Here is a 17506-nt window from a genome sequence, read left to right as displayed (position 1 = left end):
TTTCAATGTTTAAGGGAAAGTAAAAGTTATGGTCATGTACTAATGTTATGAGAAGCTAAAATCCTTCAAATAGCATTGTGATTTTAACCTGAAATAAAAATTCTGGCTACCCCGAGGAGATCAGCTGATCATTGACTACAGGAGGAAGAAACCAAAGGTCCATGAGCCTGTCCTCTTCAGGGGATCAGAACTGGAGAGGGTCAGTAATTTTAAATTCCTTGGCATTATCACTTCAGAGGATCTGTCCTGCGTGTCATTACAAAGAAGGCACGGCAGTGCCTCCACTTCCACAAATTCAGCATGTCCTCCTAAAACCGCAACAAACTTCCACAGATACACAGTGGAGAGTATCCTGATTGGATGCATCAGGGCTTAGTATGGAAACACCAATGCCCAAAAAATAGAAAACTCAACAAGAAGTCATGGTACAGCTTGGTCCGTCACAGGAGTTGCCCTCCCCACAATTAAGCATATCTACAAGGTGCACTGCCACAGGAAAGCAGCACCTATCATCAAGGACCCTCACCATCCTGGCCCTCTTCTCACTGCTGCCATCAGGAAGGAGGTACCAGGAGCCTCAGGTCCCACACCACCAGGTTCAGGAAGTTACTACACTTAAACCATCAGGCTCCTGAACCAGTATGGATAACTTCACTCACATTGAGCTGATTCCACAATCTATTGCATCACTTTTCATAACTCTACCGCAGGTCCTCAGTATTACTTATTTTTTATTTGCACAGTTTATCTTCTTCTGGTTCTTCGTCAGTCTTGGTTTATATGCAGTGATTCTATTTGTTCGACTGTGAATTCTTGTAAGAGGATGAATGTCAAGGTAGTATATGATGACATATACAGTACATACTTTGAACTCTGATCAGGCAGTTTTGGTGGAAACTGGAATAGTTAACATTTCAAGATTTGCGCATATCATCAAAGGCTAAGCTGCTTTGATGATGGTCTGTCTGTGGAACTGGGCAAACACTCATGTGATGCTATGGCTTTGTAAGACATTGGTGAGTCTTCACGTGGAGTATTGTGAGCAGTTTTGGGCCTCTTATGTAAGAAAGGATGTGCTGACATTGGAGAAGGTTCAAAGGAGATTCATGAAAATGATTCCGGGATTGAAAGGCATATCATAAGAGGATTGTTTGGTGGCTCTGGGCCTGTACTCAGTGGAATTCAGAAGAATGAAGTGGGATCTCATTGAAACCTATCGAATGTTGAAAGACCTCGATAGAGTGGATGTGGAGAGGATGTTTCCTATGTTGTGGCGTGGGGGTGTGTTAAGACCAGAGGACACAGCCTCAGAATAGAGGAACGTCAATTTAGAAGAGGAATGCGGAGACACATTTTTAGCCAGAGAGTGGCCAATCTGTGGAATTTGTTGCCAGAGGCAAGTGAGGAGGTCAAGTCATTTGGTATATTTAAGGCAGAGATTGACAGATCTTGATTAGTCAGGGTGTGAAAGGTTATGGGGAGAAGGCAGGAGACTGTGGCTAAAAGGGAACTTGATCAGTCATGATGAAATGGTGGAGCAGACTGAGTGGACTAAATGGCCTAATTCTGCTCCTATATCTCATGGTCTTTAGTTCTTTTGCCTTTGCCTTACAGGACCTCAATTTAGCTTCAAACCAGAAGGATGGTAACTTGGCAATGATGACGCAAAGCAAAATTAGCTCTGCACTCAAATGTCAGCCTGATTATGAGCATGAATTACAAAACGCCCAAAATAGGTATCTTGAGGCTTAAAACAGGACCTAAAAATAGGCTTGTCATCACCATTGTTGAGTCAACATAGTGAGGCTGTTAAAACTGCCAGCAAGATCCGGGGAAACGCTATCACATCAGTGGCCAGGGTGATGTTAAAATTACTGCATCCTCCAAACACCATTTATTTCTGGTTGATATGCTACTAAGTAGTTGCAAATGAAAGGGAAGAAAGAATAAATAGACTTTTACAGGAGGCCTGCCATAACCTCTGGACACCTTTAAGGTGTCCTTGATCAGAGAAACACTCTGGAGTTAACATCACACTTGCAATGTGAATTTGCACGCAGCGATACCCTGGACAACAAGTTGATAACAAACTGATATTCTGCTGCAGTTACTGTATATCCCCAAAATTGTATTGGAGCCTTTTTGTTCTGAGGGCAGATGGCCTCACAATGCATGACAGCATCTCTAACAGTGTGGTACATATTTAGGATGGCACTGAAATTCTGACGTTGAATCCTAAATTGAAGTACAGCAGTACATTCAATGACCTGGCCTCCATAACCATCTGTGGCAACAAATTCCACAGATTTACCACCCTCTGGCTAAAGAAATTCCTCCTCATATCCATTCTAAAAGGACGTTCCTCTGTTATGAGGTTGTGCCTGGACTTACCAACTGTAGCAGACATAAGACCATAAGACCAAAAGACATGCAAGCAGAATTAAGCCACTTGGCTCATTGGGTCTGTTCCACTATTTCATCATGACTGATCCAATTTTCCTTTCAGTTCCAATCTCCTGTCTTCTCCCTGTATCCCATCTGCCCTGTCCAGTCAGGAATTTATCAACCTCTGTCCTAAATGCATATATAGACTTGGCTCCTCAGCTGCACGTGGCAACGGGTTCCACAGATTCACCATCTCTCGCCAATGAAATTCCTCCTCATCTCCATGGTAAAAGGATGCCCCTCTATTCTGAGGCTGTACCCTCTGGTCGTAGACTCTCACACCAGAGGAAACATTTTCGCTGCATCCACTCTGTCATATGACAAGCTGATTAAACCTGGAACACACATAAAAAATGCTAGTGAACACAGCAGGCCAGGCAGCATCTCTAGGAAGAGGTACAGTTGATGTTTCGGGCCGAGACCCTTTGTCAGGACTAACTGAAAGGAGAGATAGTAAGAGATTTGAAAGTGGGAGGGGGGAGGGGGAGATCCAAAATGATAAGAGAGGACAGGAGTGGGAGGGATGGAGTTAAGCACTGGAAAATTGATTGGCAAAAGGGATACAAGGCTGGAGAAGGGAGAGGATCATTTCCTCGTGTTTGCATGATTAAATCTGGAATAATTTTTGTGAGACTCCTTTGAACCCTCTCCAGCTTCAGCATATTCTTTCTAAGATAAGGGGCCCAAAAGAGCTCACAATACTCCAAGACAGACCTCACCAGTGCGTTAATAAAGTCTCAACATTACATCTTTGCTTTTATATAATAATTCTCTTGAAATGAATGCTAACATTGCATTTAACTTCATCACCACAGACTCAACCTGCAAACGAACTTTTAGGCAGTCCTGTACAAGTACTCCCAAGTCCTTTTGCATCCGTTTTTTGTACTTTCTCTGCATTTAGAAAATACTCAACCCTTTCATTTCCTCTATCAAAGTACATAACCATACACTTCACTTCACAATAATCCATCAGCCACTTCATTGCCCATTCTCCTAATATGTCCAAGTCCTTCTGTAGCCTCTCTACTTCTTCAGAACTATTTTCCCCTCCATCTATGTTCATATCATCTGAAAACCTTACAACAAAGCCATCAATTCCATCATCCAAATCATTAACATATAATGTAAAACTTTCAGTCCTTACTTGGACCCCTGTGGAACACCACTAGTCACGGCCAGCCAACTGAAAAAGGCCCCCTTTATTCCCACTTTTTGCTTCCTGCTATTCAGCCACTGGTTTATATATGCTAGAATTTTCATTGCGTTACTATGGGCTCGGAAGTTGTTAAGCAGCCCCACCTTATCAAAGGCCTCCTGAAAAGCCAAATGCACATCAACTGATTCTCCTTTGTCAATGCTGCTTGTTATTTCTTCAAAGAATTCCACAGATATGTCATGCAAGATTTTCCCTTGAGGAAACTATGCTGACTAAGGCATATTTTATTATGTGCTTCCAAGTACTCCAAAGCCACATCCATAACAATTGACTCCAATATCTTCCCAACCACTGAGGCCAGACTAACTGGACTATAATTTCATCTATAACTCCATCTGCCACTTCTCAGCCCAGTTATGCATCCTATCAATGTCCCACTGTAACCTCTGACAGTCCTTCACACTATCCACAACACCTCCAACCTTTGTGTCGTCAGAAAATGTACTAACCCATCCCTCGACTTCTTCATCCAGGTCATTTATAAAAATCATGAGAGTAGAGGTCCCAGAGCAGATCCCTGAGGCACACTACTGGTGACCGACCTCCATGCAGAATATGACCTGTCTACAACCACTCTTTGCCTTCTGTGGGCAAGCCAGTTCTGGATCCACAAAACCCCTTGCCTCCTTACTTTCTCAATAAGCCTTGCATGGGGTACCTTGTCAAATGCCGAAATCCATGTACGCTACATCTACTACTCTACCTTCATCAATACTCTTCTTGAAGTGTTGCAATTTTCCAGTCTTCCAGAGCCATTCCAGAATCTAGTGATTCTTGAAAGATCATTACTAATGCCTTCAAAATCTCTTCAGCCAACTCTTTTAGAAATCTGGGAATATGCCACATGGTCCAAGTGACTTATCTACCTTCAGATCTTTCAGTTTCACGTGAACCCTGCCCCTGGTAATAGTAACTTCACACAATTCATGACCGCTGACAACTAGAGCTTACACCATACTGCTAATGTCTTCCCCACAGAAAACTAATGCAAAATGCTTAGTCAGTTCATCCCCCATGATTACCTCTCCAGCATTGTTTTCCAGCAGTCTGATATCCATACTTCATGTATCAGAAGAAGCTTCTGGTATCTTACTTTCGCATTCCATCTTTACCTTCTTAATTACTTTTTAGTTGCCTTCTGTTGGTTTTTAAAAGCTTCACAATCCTCTAACTTCCTATTAATTTTTGCATTATTATATGCCCGCTCTTTGGCTTTGATGTTGGTTTTGACCTCTTATTACCCACAGTTGTGTCATCTTCCCTTTAGAATACTTCTTCCTCTTTGGGATATATATATCCTGTGCTCTCTGAATTGCTTCCAGAAATTCCAGCCATTGCTGCTCAGCCATCTTCCTTGCCAGTGTTCTTTTCCAATCAATTCTGGCCACCTCCTCTTTCATGTCTCTGTAATCCCCTTTACTCCAGTGTAATACTAATACATCTGACTTTAGCTTCCCCTTCTCAAAATTCGGGATGAATATGATCATATTATGATCACTTGCCTCTAAGGGTTCTTTAACCTTAAACTCTCTAATCAATTCCAGTTCATTGCACAACACCCAATTCAGAATACCTGATCCTGTAGTGTGCTCAACCACGAGCTGCTGTAGAAAGCCATCCTGAGTCATTCTATAAATTCCTCTCTTTGAATCCAGGACCAACTTGACTTTTCCAATCTACCTGCAACTGAAGTCTCCCATGATTCATGTAACATTGCCCTTTTGACATGCATTTTCTTTTTCCCTTTGTAATTTGTAGACCACATCCTTACTACTGTTTGCGGGTCCGTACATAACTCCCATTAGAGACTTTTTACCCTTGCATTTCCTTAGCTCTATGCCATAATGATTCAACACCTTTTGATCCTATGTCACCACTTTCTCATGATTTGATTTCATTTGTTACCAACAGAGCAATGCCACTATGAATATCCTTGGATGCTAATCTGATTTCAGCCATGATTTCAGTGATGCCTGAAACATCATACATGTCAATCTGTACGTCCGCTACAAGTTCATCTACCTTATTCCATGTACTGTACGCATTCAAATATAACACCTTCAGTCCTGTATTCACCCTTTTCAATTTTGTCCAACTTTTACATTGCAATTCATCCTGTTGGCTGGAATCTTGCCCTATCATTTGTCTCTCCTTGCTAGGAGTCTTACTACACCTTGCCTCTCTTTGTAAACCAGCTACCTCATCTTCAGTACTATCACACTGGTTCCAATGCCCCTGCCAAATTAGTTTAAGCCAACCCAAACAACTCTAGCCAACCTGCCCAGAAAGATATTAGACCCCCTCAGATTCAGGTGTGAACCATCCCTTTTGTACAAGAATACCTTCCCCTAAAGAAATCCCAATGATCCATAAATCTGAACCCCTTCTCCCAGCATCAGTTCCTCAGCCATGTTTTCACCTGCCAAATAATTTTATTCTTACCTTCACTGGCACGTGGCAAAGGCAGCAATCCAAAGATTATTACCTTGGAGGTCCTGTTTCTCAGCTTTCTTCCTAGCTCCTGTTATCTCTTTCAGGACCTCCTCTCTTTGTCTAACTGTGTCATTGGTGCCAATATGTAGCAAGACTTCTGGCTGTTCACTGTCATTCCTGAGAATGCCATGGACGTGTCTGAGATATCCCTGATCCTGTCATGGTTTGGTCCGTGAATTCTGCACTCTAGTTCACAGTCTGGTCCATTGATCCTTTATCCTGGTTTTCCTGTTTTCTCCCTTGTTCTGTTGGGTGCCTTAATTGAGGCATCTGATTCTCGTTGTGGGCTGGCACATAAGTACCTCTCAAACCAAGGATTCCCTGCTGGACTGTTCCCTTCCCTTTTGCTTCCTTCTGAACCTCTGCCTGCAACCTTGTCAGTATTCCCATCCAGTTCAACCGCCAGAGTGAGACCGGAGCCTTGTCACGCCAAGTTAAGGAACTATCTATTGTTGAGTTCGGAACTATCTCTTTGTGTCCCCGTGTTTAGTGTCCGTGTCAAAGAAGAGTCCCGGCCCTAGGTCCTGTCCCAAGGAGGAGTCCTGACTCTGTGTAGGGCTCTGGCCCTAAGTCCTGTCCCCAAGGAGGGGTCCCGGCTCTGTGTTCTGTATTCCTGTGCTCCAGTCCCAGGCTCTGTGTTCCTGTGCTCCAAGACCAGGTGCCCATGTTCCAGCCCTGTCCAAGTCTGAGCTTCGTGTCCTCATTCAGTTCTGGTGCCTCTTCCAGTCCATGTTCCTCGCCCAGCCCAGGAGTACCTTGCCTGGCCCAGTGCTGGAGATTCCTCATCCTGTGCTGGATCGTCCCCATCCGAATCCTTGACAGTTTACCTCAGCAGTCATCCTGGCCCTGAGTCCTAGGAAGGGTCCCGGCCCTGTACCCAAGAGCCTAACCAAGCCGAGTTCAAGAGCTGAGCCAAACCTAGCCAAGGAGTACCTCGTCCAGCCAGGTGCTGGAGATTCCTCGTCCTGTCCTGTAGCCACATCCTATCCTTGCCAAGATCCTAGTTCCGAGTCCTTGCCTAGACCCGGGTTCTGGTTCCTAGTCAAGACCCAGGTTCTGAGTCCCAAACAAGACTCGGGTTCTGGGTCCTTGTCCAGACTATGGTTCTGGAGTTCCAAGTTCCTAGTCCAGGCTCCTCGTTCCTAGTTCCACGTCCATGTCCCATACTTCTAGCCCAAGTCCTAGCCTAGGCCCTGAATCCTAGTCTCGTCCAGGGCCTGTGTCAATGTCCAGTGTCGTTTCTTCCTGACTCATCTTGCCATCTCGATAATCCTAGTCCTGCTCCTAGTACTTCAGTGCCTGTGTCTTGCACTTGGGTCCACCTTCAGCACCCCCCTGTAACTGATCCTCGCACCAGGGAGGCAACATACCATCTGGGTATAGGTTTCAATGAGATCTCCCTCATTCTTTGAAAAGAATAATTTACGGGACTTAGTCGATCTATGACCTCGCATGTCTTTGGGATGTGAAAGGAGCCCCTCCGTTTTTTTTTCTCCTTATCCTTCCCCCTCTTGCACTGCAATTTGAAACTTAGAGTTGTAGAGGTATGCAGTATAGATAATTGACCCTTTGGCCCATCTTGTCCATACTCACCGATGTTCCCAACTGAGCTAATCTGACTTACTTGAGCTTGGTCCAGATGCATGTAAACCTTTCCTGTTCATCTCCTGTACCTGTCCAAATTAATTATTATATTTGTATCCACTTCTACCAATTCTTCTGGAACCTTGTTCAGTAGACAAGTTCAAGTTCAAATTACGCCATGAACATTTGCTTTTGTGAGATGCATCATCGTTTGTGTGGAAAAATTGCCCTTCTGGTCCCCTTTAAAGCTATTATTTTTCACCTTAATCCTCTGCTCTGGAAGTATGGACTCCCTTACCCTGGAGAAAAGACTCTATACCACGCATTACAAATCTTTTTTTATGCCATGAACCTTTGCAATTAAATGAGGAGTTTGTAGTTCCCCAGTTGGGAAACCAATGTTCCCTCTAAGCTGTGCGCATGTGCGCAGGCACACATTTTTCGCTACTAGCACTCAAAGCAATTTAAACTGTGCACAAAAGATTGTCATCCTCTACTTCATTGGCATGTTAAATATATTTCATGATTGTACACAATTCCTTGTCCAGTTTCTGCTGTGGCAGTGTTGACATCATGGAGTATGCATTGATTTGTCTGCAGATTTTAGAGCTGGCATATTTAAACTGTTTTTGTTGAAGAAATTATTGATTCACTCTGACTTCCAATGAAGCAAAGGGCATGAAGTGCAAAAGAACTGCTAGTTCATTTAAAGCAGAATGGCTTAATGCAGTAGTAGAAACTGCTACACCGAAAGCTCATGAGGTCAGGAACATGCAGCTACGAGAAATATTTATGTACATCACAGAAACTGGTGGTACCTGCGTGCATTGTTACGATATAAAGATTGTTGGCAAATTTGCAAGTGTGAAGAAATGGAGTGAAATTTGGCAACTTGACTTTTTAAAGTGTCATTTAGCAAGCAAATCACATGTGGATGGTGTGCAAAAGCTCCAATAAGAAAATCTTTCATTACCCGCTCTAGGCCTGCTACCAATATTTTGTGAACATGCAGATGAATGAGAGAAAAAATGATCAAATACAGAAGAGATCAAAAGTCTTTATTGACAGTGTTTAGCTAGCTGTTAAAATTAATACCTCATTACCTTCAGTTCAACACATTAATGAACATATGGAAAAGTATGCTCAAATCCTGGACAGCTGAAAAAGCAAAAATTATGTGTTTGAATTTCTTGACACTATCAATAGCATTGTTCAAAAAGACATGTTTGAAGAAATGACATCAGCAGATTTTCACACGTTAACAGTGGATGAATCCAGAGATAGATCTGTCTACAAATTAAAGTTGCTGGTGAACGCAGCAGGCCAAGCAGCATCTGTAGGAAGAGGTGCAGTCGACGTTTCAGGCCGAGACCCTTCGTCAGGACTAACTGAAGGAAGAGTGAGTAAGGGATTTGAAAGTTGGAGGGGGAGGGGGAGATCCAAAATGATAGGAGAAGACAGGAGGGGGAGGGATGGAGCCAAGAGCTGGACAGGTGATAGGCAAAAGGGGATACGAGAGGATCATGGGACAGGAGGTCCGGGAAGAAAGACAAGGAGGGGGGGGACCCAGAGGATGGGCAAGAGGTATACTCAGAGGGACAGAGGGAGAAAAAGTAGAGTGAGAGAAAGAATGTGTGCATAAAAATGAGTAACAGATGGGGTACGAGGGGAAGGTGGGGCCTTAGCGGAAGTTAGAGAAGTCGATGTTCATGCCATCAGGTTGGAGGCTATGTTCATGCCATCAGGTTGGAGGAACAACACCTTAGCCACACTCAGGTTGGAGGAACAACACCTTATATTCCGTCTGGGTAGCCTCCAACCTGCTTGTCCTGCTGTGTTCACCAGAAACTTTGATGTGAGTTGCTTGAATTTCCAGCATCTGCAGAATTCCTGTTGTTTTCTGTCTACAAATTGTTTATTTCTTTTAAACAATGAACAACAAGCTGGACTTGGTAGTTTATTATCCTTAGAATAACTGCAGGTTTATTTCCACTTAAAAATTCAGTGTGCACATGTTGTTGAAACTGGACAAAAAATTTACAGAGCACAAGATTTTTGCGCACACTGGTCATTACAAATTTGAGGGAGCATTGTTGGGAACCTCTGCTCTAAGCCCGTCATGATTTTATCTACAGTACTTCTATAAGGTCACTCCTAAGTACTTTAGGGAAAAATGTCCAAGTCTATCCAATCCCTCAAAGAACATAGGAGTACACAGAACAGTACAGCACAGTACAAGCTCTTCAGCCTGCAATATTGTGCCAACAAGTTAACTACTCCGAGATCAATCTCAACCTTTCCTCCCACATAGCTCTCCATTTTTCTATCATCTATGTGCCTATCTCTGGGTTTAAAATGTACCTCTGACATCCCCCTATACTTTCCTCCAATCACTTTGAAGTGTCCTTAGAGCTCAGTCTCTCCAGACTCAGTAGCTTCCCAGTAAATCCATTTGTTATGTTTCTAACTGTTAGCAGTACAAAGAAAGGATATTGACCTGAAATTACAACTTGCTCTCGACAACTGGATCCTGGCCAACTGAATATTTTCTTATACTCTCTGTCTTTAAACCGGAGGAGATAATGTACTATCAATTCAGTTCAGATATTAACACAAACACCTCTTGCTTCGAGCTGAATTACAAGGTATTATTATCTAATACAGAGGTTATGACTCTGTGACTAATACAAATGCTGGATTTTTATTTTCTTCGCAGGGTTATCGAACCAGAATCATAAAACATAGAAACAAGCCCATTATACACATTATATCCTCTCTGGCCATCAAGTGCCCATCCAGACTAATTCTTTATATCAGCCCTTGGTCTGTATGTTTTGGTAATTCAAGTAAACGTTCAGATATGTCTTAGGTATTGTAAGGATATCTGCCTCCAGTATGCTCTTGTTCTTGGCGAAGAAAATTCCTCCTCAGATTTCCTCTAACCTTTGTATTGCTCACCTTAACCTCCGGTAAGATCGTGATGTGCGTAATTGCAGCAGCTTCTCTGGGTCCAATGAATGGTGCAAATGTATATCTTAAACATTTTTTCTGGTGATTGCAAGACCCTGTTGGACATTGGCAGTATAAAATAGCGCAGTCCAGTTCTTTGGTTCATTGACAAGACTAACAGAGAGGCAGCTTCGTGGCCTTGGCTGTTGCACAGACCAGCTCTCATGCTGTGCCATTGCCTGTTGCAACCATCCAGGAGAGGAGGAACCGGGAGCAGTATGGGAAAGAACAGCGGTGCGTATTCGCACTGGAATCTGTCTTTGGTTGGGGGCTGACCCCTCCCATTGACGCTGCTCTCTAGCGTTTGCTCCCGGGAAGATAGGCTGGATTCTCTTTGCTTGCATTTGAACCAACTCGAGACAAGCTGATTTGTCTTAGTATGTGGCTGAGGCAGGACAAGATGAGAAACTGTTATGTACCTGTACTTGTAGAAACATGGCTCCAAGACAACATCCTATGCACCAACACTCTTCAGGCTATGCCTTTCATGCCATGTGCTAATATTATTTTCTGTGATGTTTATACTATCATTACAATATGTGTATGTACTGTGTTTTGCACCTTGGCCCTGGAGAAACACTGTTTTGTTCAGCTGTATACATATGAATGGCTGAATGGCAATTGAACTTGAACTTGAACTTAAAGCTATGGCCTCCTGTTTCAGGCATCTTCATTATAGAGTCACAGAACAGTACAGCATGGTATAAGCCCTTTGGTCCTTGACCTTTCAACCTACTGTATGCCAATCTAGCCATCTCTTAAATATCCCTAATGGTCCAGCCTCTATCTCTACTCCTGATAGTGTGGTTCAGGCACACACCATTCTCTGTAATATCACCCACTTCTCACATCATCCCTAAACTTCCCTTCACTCACCTTAAAAGGATGTCTTCTGGTATTAGCTATTGTCGTCCTGGGATAAAGGCACTGGCTGTCCATTCTGTCAATGTCTCATATATTCTTCTGCACCCTGTTAAGTTGCTTCTCATCTTCCTTCACTGCAAAGAGAAAAGCCATAGCTTGCTCAACTTTTCCTGATAAGATATGCCCTCTAGCCTGGGCAGCATTCTAGTAAATCTCCTCAGCACCCTCTCTAAAGCTTCTATATCCTTCCTATCGTGAGGCAACCAGAACCGAACATAATAATCCAAGCATGGTTATCCTGTCCATGTACACTCTATCTCGGCCTTGCAATACTCAATAGGTTTCAGTGAAATCCCGCCCCCCCCCCCCCCGCAATTCTTCTAAATTCCTGTGAGTTATAGAGCTGCAACATTACCTCGCAGTTCTTGAACTTAATCCCTCGACTAATGAAAGTCAACACACCATGCACCTTCTTAACCACTGTACAACATGTGCAGCAACTTCGAGCGATCTATGCACTTTGACCTCAAGGTCCCTCCGCTACTGCACACTGCTAAGCTTCTTGCTGTCTGCCTTCAGATTTGAACTTCCAAGGTCCATTACTTCACACTTTTCCTGAGGACGTTTTGAAGCAATGCCCTGCATTATTCTGTCTGCTCTTGCCATCTCTTTGTAACCCTTCACTGCTCGTAAGGAAATAACCCCAACCTCTTAAGTGTCCTCACTTGACAGAAGCGTACCACCCATGGCTCACAATAGACCATAAGACATAGGAGTATAATAAGGCCATTCAAATCTGCTCTACCATCCCACCATGGCCTATTTATTATGCTTCTTAACCCCATTCTCCTGCCTTCTCCCCGTAAACTTTGACATCCTTACTAATCAAGAACCTATCATCCTCTGCTTTAAATATACCCAATGACTTGTAGCATTGAATGCTACAGATTCAATACCCACTGGCTGAAGAAACTCCTCCTGATCTCTGTTCTAAAGGGATATCCTTCTATTCTGGGGTTGTGCCCTCTGGTCCTGGACTCTCCCCACGATAGGAAACATCCTCTCCATGTGCACTCTATCTAGGCCTTTCAATATTCAATAAGTTTCAATGAGATCCCCCCCATTCTTCTAAATTCTTGTGGGTACAGGCCCAAGACCATCAAACCCTCCTAATGTGCTCACCCTTTTGTCTTCTTGGGATCAATCCCGTGAACAACCTCTGAATATTAATGCAGCTAGCCTTCTAATGCAACAGGAATTGCGGCTTTAGGGATGCTGAAATGCATGATAGGGAAGCATACAGTAATGCATAACATCAGTGCATTAAAATGGTTTATTCTCTTGCCATCGTCCCCACAGTACTAATCAACAAGATTAACAACCTGAGCCTCTGTTCTACTCTCTGCCACTGGATCTTTGACTTCCACATCAGGAGACAACATTAAGAATGGGTTGGAAATAATATCTCCTCCTCCCTGACAATCAATACAGATGTACCTCACAAATGCTTGCTTACCTCACAGCTCTACGCTTTCTACCATCATAACTGTGTGTCTAGGCACAGTTCTAACCCCATCTATAAATTTGTTAATGACACAACTGTGGTTGGCAGATGGCAATGAGGAGGCATTACAAAAGTGAAATAGATTGGCTGATTGAGTCGTGTTGCAGTGACAACCTTGCATTTGATAGGTTTCAATAGATACATTTAATGTCAGAGAAATGTGTAGAATATGCATCCTGAAATTCTTTTTTCTTTGCAAACATCCTTCAAAACAGAGGAGTGCCCCAAAGAATGAATAACAGTCTAAACATTAGAACCCCAAAGTACCCCCCAGCTCCCCCCTCCCATGCACCAGCAGCATAAAAATGAACACCCACTCCCCACCAGCAAAAAAGCATCAGCACCCTCCACCGAGCACTCAAGTGTGCATTAAAGCATCAATAAAGATACAGACTTGCAGTACCCCAAAAACTACTCGTTCACCCGGTCATTTGACATTTCACAGGCTCTCTCTCTCCCTTATACTTTATACTTTATTGCTGCCAAACAATTGGTACTAGAACGTACAATCATCACAGCGATATTTGATTCTACGCTTCCCGCTCCCTGGATTACAAATATTAAATATTAAAAATAGTAAAAATTAGTAAATATTAAAAATTAAATTATAAATCATAAATAGAAAATAGAAAAATGGAAAGTAAGGTAGTGCAAAAAAACCGAGAGGCAGGTCCGGATATTTGGAGGGTACGGCTCAGATCCAGGTCAGGATCCGTTCAGCAGTCTTAACACAGTTGGAAAGAAGCTGTTCCCAAATCTGGCCGCACGAGTCTTCAAGCTCCTGAGCCTTCTCCCGGAGGGAAGAGGGATGAAAAGTGTGTTGGCTGGGTGGGTCGTGTCCTTGATAATCCTGGCAGCACTGCTCCGACAGCATGCGGTGTAAAGTGAGTCCACGGACGGAAGATTGGTTTGCGTGATGTGTTGCGCCATGTTCACGATCTTCCGCAGCTTCTTTCGGTGTTGGACAGGACAACTTCCATACCAGGTTGTGATGCATCCTAGAGGAATGCTTTCTACGGTGCATCTATAAAAATTAGTGAGGGTTTTAGGGGACAGGATAAATTTCTTTAGTTTTCTCAGGAAGTAAAGGCGCTGGTGGGCCTTCTTGGCAGTGGACTCTGCTTGTTTGGACCAAGTCAGGTCATTTGTGATATTGACCCCGAGGAAGATAATAAGGGAAAAAGAGGAGTCTCCATTACCTACTGTTTGGTGTTGATCCCCACTTGCTAGTGGATGCTCTGCAGGGCAAGAACAGTCTGCAGACAGGAAATATGACTGGTTAGCCACACACCAGAAATGACTGAGTGATTCTTATTCCAGAGCAATACTCTGAACAGAAGGCTGTAGAACGCATTGCCTTGCAGGCAGATAAAATTCATTGTCCTAAGATTGATGTAAATGCACTGGTTTACTTCAGGAACAGACCAGTAGGTCATAATAGGATTCAGAATGCTTGGAAATCAACAGGGTGGTAGAGGTACTAGACATACACTGTGTAACGTTTGGAGGGAGGGCCTACCAAGAGGGTAAACAAGGAAGACACCAGGCCCTGAGAGAACGTTCCCACCCCAGTTCCCCAAAAGAGACTTCAAACTCCTGTAATTCAAGCTAACCTTCCCCTGGGACATGAATCAGATTCTGAGGACTCAGAGAATGGTGTGATGTTGGGAGAAGATGTGTCAGCACAGGGTGTACATAATCTCGACCCCAGCCTTGACAGCAAAACTCCTGGACCTGAGACTATAGCGCCTGTGATAGCTGACGCAGGGTCAGATGTTGGTAGTCTTCCTGTTGCAGCAGCCCGCAGGAGTGAAAGAGTAGATGCTGGACGGCACTCTAACCCACATCACGAACCAATGTCAGTCCCAGGTGTAACCTCCTTAAGTCCTGCAGCAGTGTCACAGTCACTGGCGAGTCTAAGTTCACTTCTATTCAGAGAAGCAGTTAAAGAGGTTAAAAGTTCCTTTGTAGTGAGTGAGTAATCGAGGATGCTTGCCTGTATGCAGGGGAGAATGCAACCAGGTGACCATTGAATATCCTTTTTTATTGTTAAAGTGCACTTATGTATTCACCTTGCTAATGCTAAAATAGCTGTCTGTGCCTTTAAGAGAAAATGGCAACATCATTGTGCATGTGTGAAGTAGAAAGAAGAGTTGCAAGGTTCTAGAAAAGACATCGAATAGATTAGATTAGATTATGAAGACACGCAGTCCTCTTTTATTGTCATTTAGTAATGCATGCATTAGGAAATCATACAATATTTCCTCCAGTGTGATATCACAAAACACAGGACAGACCAAGACTGAAAAAAAACTAACAAAACCACATAATTATAACATATAGTTACAACAGTGCAACCATACCATAACTTGATGAAGTCCATGAGCACAGTAAAAGTTCAAAGTCTCTCAAATATCCCACATCTCACGCAGACGGGAGAAGGAAGAAAAACTCTCCCTGCCATACCCGACCACGGTCCGACTCTGAGTCATCCGAAAACTTTGAGCTCTGATCAGCTCTACGACACCAAGTAATGAGCGCCATCTCTATCCGAGCGATTCGACCTCCAACTCGGTTGCCAACAGCAGACAAAGCTAGGGATTTTGAGGCCTTCCCTCCGAAAGATTCCCGACCACGCAGTAACGACAGCAGCGAACGAGCGTTTCAGGAATTTTTCCAGATGTTCCTCTGTGCTTTCACGTCCGTCTCCATCAAATCAGAATTGTCCACGGCCTGTATTTAACGGACACGATATCATTTCTCACGCGCGGCGCGCTGCTTTCTCCCCTCCCACCGAGAATGGTCGTATGGTGAGGAAAGGTGAATAATATTTGATAATATCCATGTAAATTTGTTTATACTTGTTTGTAAATCTAAAGTATTGGTAATTTGACACGTTTTACATGTGGGTGCTCCAGATTTTCGTGAGTAAGGTATCAGCGCGGGATAACGTGCTTGTGCGAATTTCCTTATTGGCCTAGTAGGTTAGTCTTTTTAGTCAATTAAACTACAAGGCAATATATTGAAAAAGTATTTGTTGACCTGCATGTGTAATTTTCCCCAGGCTACAAAACATACAACACGTAGAGTTCTAAATAATGTACAATCAAGGGTTTAGTGGCACTGTGAATTGTAATTTTTAAAATTTATTCCCACTTTATCTGACTGGCCATGAGAAGGGAATGAACCAAAGCGTGGGATTCACTGAACACTGAATGGAAATAATAACAAAACAGCTTCAATGAGAAAACTGTATAAACACTAGAGGGAGAAAGAAATGGACTGGGGTCCTGAAGATGTGGCATATAGAGTGGAGAAATAACCTGTAAAGACTGGTAAGGCAGTTTCTCTGTTCCTTTACAGTTACACTGTGCAATATTATGTAATATATTTGATTTAATTAGTCCGTCACCATCAGGATGACATGTCATCTCTGAATCTTCTTTCCTGTAGCTATCCAGCTTTTCAACAAAGCTCACTCAGGTGTGATACCCTGAATGTCCTTACACAACATCTGTTAAACGGTCCTTCCTGCGTGACTTGTTCTGTCGATAGTTAATGAATCATTTATTTAAGTTTGATTATTAATGTTTGTGCATGTCACCATTCTGCTAAATGTTGATTGCCCATAGAAACGTAGAAAACCTACAGCACAAAACAGGCCCTTCGGCCCACAAAGTTGTGCCGAACATGTCCCTACCTTAGAAATTACTAGGGTTACCCATAGCCCTCTATTTTTCTAAGCTCCATGTACCTATCCAAAAGTCTCTTAAAAGACCCTATCATATATTAATGACTTGGATGAGGGAATTAAATGCAGCATCTCCAAGTTTGCGGATGACACGAAGCTGGGTGGCAGTGTTAGCTGTGAGGAGGATGCTAAGAGGATGCAGGGTGACTTGGATAGGTTGGGTGAGTGGGCAAATTCATGGTAGATGCAATTTAATGTGGATAAATGTGAAGTTATCCACTTTGGGGGCAAAAATAGGAAAACAGATTATTATCTGAATGGTGGCCGATTAGGAAAAGGGGAGGTGCAACGAGACCTGGGTGTCATTATACACCAGTCATTGAAAGTGGGCATGCAGGCACAGCAGGCGGTGAAAAAGGCGAATGGTATGCTGGCATTTATAGTGAGAGGATTCGAGTACAGGAGCAGGGAGGTACTACTGCAGTTGTACAAGGCCTTGGTGAGACCACACCTGGAGTATTGTGTGCAGTTTTGGTCCCCTAATCTGAGGAAAGACATTCTTGCCATAGAGGGAGTACAAAGAAGGTTCACCAGATCGATTCCTGGGATGGTAGGACTTTCATATGAAGAAAGACTG

The sequence above is a fragment of the Mobula birostris genome, chromosome 7 (genome assembly GCF_030028105.1).
Source record: "Mobula birostris isolate sMobBir1 chromosome 7, sMobBir1.hap1, whole genome shotgun sequence".
Classification (NCBI taxonomy): domain Eukaryota; kingdom Metazoa; phylum Chordata; class Chondrichthyes; order Myliobatiformes; family Myliobatidae; genus Mobula; species Mobula birostris.
This window is presented reverse-complemented; position numbering follows the sequence as displayed.